Source organism: Gossypium arboreum, chromosome 13 (genome assembly GCF_025698485.1).
Source record: "Gossypium arboreum isolate Shixiya-1 chromosome 13, ASM2569848v2, whole genome shotgun sequence".
Lineage (NCBI taxonomy): Eukaryota > Viridiplantae > Streptophyta > Magnoliopsida > Malvales > Malvaceae > Gossypium > Gossypium arboreum.
Window position 1 is genome coordinate 30,111,280 of NC_069082.1, and position 3,486 is coordinate 30,114,765.

The 3,486-nt window shown below is 33.3% G+C and overlaps 1 non-coding gene across 1 annotated transcript; it reads right to left on the reverse strand.

The window, feature by feature from the left end:
* Positions 1–2,447: 2,447 nt before the first annotated feature.
* LOC128287500 (small nucleolar RNA R71) lies at positions 2,448–2,554 on the reverse strand. The gene has a single exon (XR_008278200.1). It is a non-coding gene; the product is annotated as a small nucleolar RNA R71 (small nucleolar RNA).
* Positions 2,555–3,486: the final 932 nt, after the last annotated feature.

The following is a 3,486-nucleotide window of genomic DNA, read 5'->3' on the forward strand; positions in this document are numbered from 1 at the left end:
TAAACATAAATTTAGAAAGTATGTGAAATTATGCTTAATTACATGATTTTCATGCATATTTTATATTAATTCATGTTAATTTATTAATGTATTTTTTTTCTTTATGTAGAAGGTCCATTGGAGGCATGATTTAAATAAAATATGGACATGTACATGTTATCCATGTGGACGGCAAGATCATGCAATTTGGGGCATGAGGTTGACTACTTGACCCAATAAAGAAAGTGATGAAATATGGACATGTCTGATAAGTTTTTGGACTGAAAAACCATCCAACAAGGGAACTAAGAGCCCAAATTCGACACTTAAAGGTGGCTGCCCAAAATATGTTTTGGGATAATTAATTGAAGGTCCTTATAGTTGAAAAATAATCAGAATTCAAGCCAACAATTTCTCTATTGAAACCGACCACTCTACAGTCATTTTTAGCTTGAATTTGAAATTCAAATGGAGAAGACTTGGTCATCCCTTGTTCCTTGAAGCATGGCAGGCCACATGAGAGAGGGAAGCAAGTAAATTTAAACCTATTTTTAGTAAACTCAAACCCTTTCCTTCACCTATAAATACCTTGTCATCCCTTATCCTTCACAACTCATTTCTCTTATCTCATTAGCATTTTATCCACATTTTATTTCCCTTTTCCTTCCCTTGCATAGCCGCCAATCTCCTTCCCATCCTTTAGCCACAAAAGCTTTGTTAAAAGTGTTCTTTGGCCGGCCACCTTAGGAACTCCTCAGGAAAAGAAATATCAAGTAGAACAGAGGAGCACATCAGTCAAAATCGATCCAAAAGGCTACTGAACTGAATCAGTCAGAATAGATCTAAAAGGTTTCTTAGCTGAATATAGTTTAATCTTTCCTCTTGTTATTTCTTTGAATTATGTTTGCTTTAAGTTTATTGTTTTTAACATCAACAATGATATTTTAAATCCTATTTGCTAGGATGATTATGTTAATTCAATAAGATCTATTTTATTCATGTTTAACATGTTTAGGCCTCAGTCAATCATGTTTTCAATTAATATCATGATGTATTTCATTCAGATGTGATTGGCTGCACTCAGATTAGCTGTACGATCCTAACCAGACGACAACTAGTAAACACATAATTGAAAAATGCAATGCTCAATTTAGAACCTTAAACTCGACAAAGTTGAGGTTCATAATATCTTTAGTTAGCTCTATTGCCTTGCATAGTTTTTAGGTTTATGTAATTAAACTGTTGCAAATGCAAATGTCCCTGTGATCTTACATAAATGATAAGAAACCGTTAGTTAATATGATCAGTAAAATGCATATTTAACTAATTAAAAGACTTCGAAAGGAGTTAATTTGGTTTCCAAACTCATGAAAGATTGAGTTGCCGTGGAAGTATTTCCTAACATTGTTAAGCATGATAAAGTAAATTGAATTGATTAATATAATTATCCTAGACCATTTAATGTTGATTTTTTTGTTGCTAAATCCATTCATTCGTATATTTAGGTAAATTGCATCTAGATTAGAATTACATAGGGATCAATTTTTGCATCTAATTAATTTTATTTAGTTTAATCATCACCATCCAAATTATTGAGTTTTTACATCAAATTGTGAATTTTATAATTTTGCAATTAATTGATTAAGCTTATACAGTCCCTGTAGACACGATAGCTTATTTTACTTACTTATTACTTGAACGACTGTGTACACTTATGTATATTTCTCGTTACATGTTTTTGGCCTCGTTGCCAGAGACTATTGCCTTAATCATTTTTGTGAAATTATTCTTTGCAATTTGGTTTTTATTTTATTTTTATTTTTTTTCTTTACTAATTAATTTTTTTCTCTTTCCCTTTATTATCATTATTATTTTATTCTTTATTCTTTAGTTTTTTTGTGATTTTTTTCAGGTCATCATGAGCATAGATTGAATCATCGATTTACTCCCTGTAGACCTTGAAATTGAGCGGACATTTAGAAAAAGAAGATGAAAAAAATTATCCTAGAGACAAGCCATAAAAAATGGACCTTGAAAAATCAAAATGATGTTCAAGGGAATAGAGTCACTAATGCTTGAAATCCAATTCTTATTGCTGATGATAAGAACCGACTCATAATACAGTATGTTGTGCCACTTCTTAACAAACTAAAATTAGGAATTAGAAGATCGAAGATCGAGGCACCACATTTTGAATTGAAGCCTGTGATATTTCAAATGCTTCAAACAATAGGCCAATTCAATGGAATGCCCACAGAAGATCCACATCTTCACCTTCGATTATTTATGGAGGTAAGCGATTCCTTTAAGATAGCTGGTGTAACTAAAAATGCATTAAGGTTGAAGTTGTTTCCATACTCGTTGCGAGATTGAGCACGAGTATGGCTTAATTCATTACCATCCAATTCAATTTCTACTTGCCAAGAATTAGTTAGATGGTTTCTGGTAAAGTATTTCCCACCTATCAAAAATGCTAAGTTGAGATCACCACTTTTCAAAAATTGGATGGCGAGTCCTTATAAGAGGCATAAGAAAGATTCATGGAGTTACTATGTAGATGCCCTCATCACGAGATTCCACATTGCATCCAGTTGGAGATGTTTTATAATGGTTTCAACGCACACACAAGGTTGGTGGTAGATGCTTCTGTAAATGGTGCTCTCTTATCGAAGTCTTATAGTGAGGCTTAGGAAATCATTGAGAGAATAGCCAATAACAACTACCAGTGGCCAACAAATCAAGCAACTTCAGGAAGACGACTTGCAGAAGTGAATGAAGTAGATACCCTTACTTCAATCTTAGTTCAGGTATCTTCTATCTATTCAATATTGAAACAATTTACTACTAATGGTTTAAAACATGTTGCAGTTCAGCCACCAATCCACTATCAAGAAGGTGGACCAAGCAACACTTACATGAAGCATAGACCGAATCAACCTCTTGGTTTCAATCAACAAGTTCACAACCCACTGCAAGTTGAACCTTCAAATAATTTTGAGAACTTGTTGAAGGCATACATTTTTAAAAATGATGCATTGGATCAAGGCCAAGCAACAACATTGGAGAATCTAGAAAATCAAGTAGAAAAATTAGCTAATGAGTTTAGAAATGAACCCTAAGGTGCTGTACCAAACAATATAGAAAATCCTCTGTCAGCCAAATCTTCTAATCTCGAGAACTTATTAAGAGCATGCATGGCGAAAAATGATGCAACTTTGAGAAATTTGGAGAGCTAGATGGGGTAACTAGCCAACGAACTTCGAAATAGACTATATGGAGCTTTGCCTAGTGACATGAAAAACCTAAGAAAATCGAGCAAGGAGAATTTCAAAGCGGTCAATTTACGAAGTGTAAGGACTTTTGATCCCAATAAGGTTGAGGTTGAAGATGAACCTCCTTAGAAAGAGGAAAATCAACCAATAGTTGATATTCTTGCACCAGATAAGTCAAATTCTGGAAATTCTAAAATGGTAAAAATCTAAACAAGTAAATTTTGATAAGCTAACC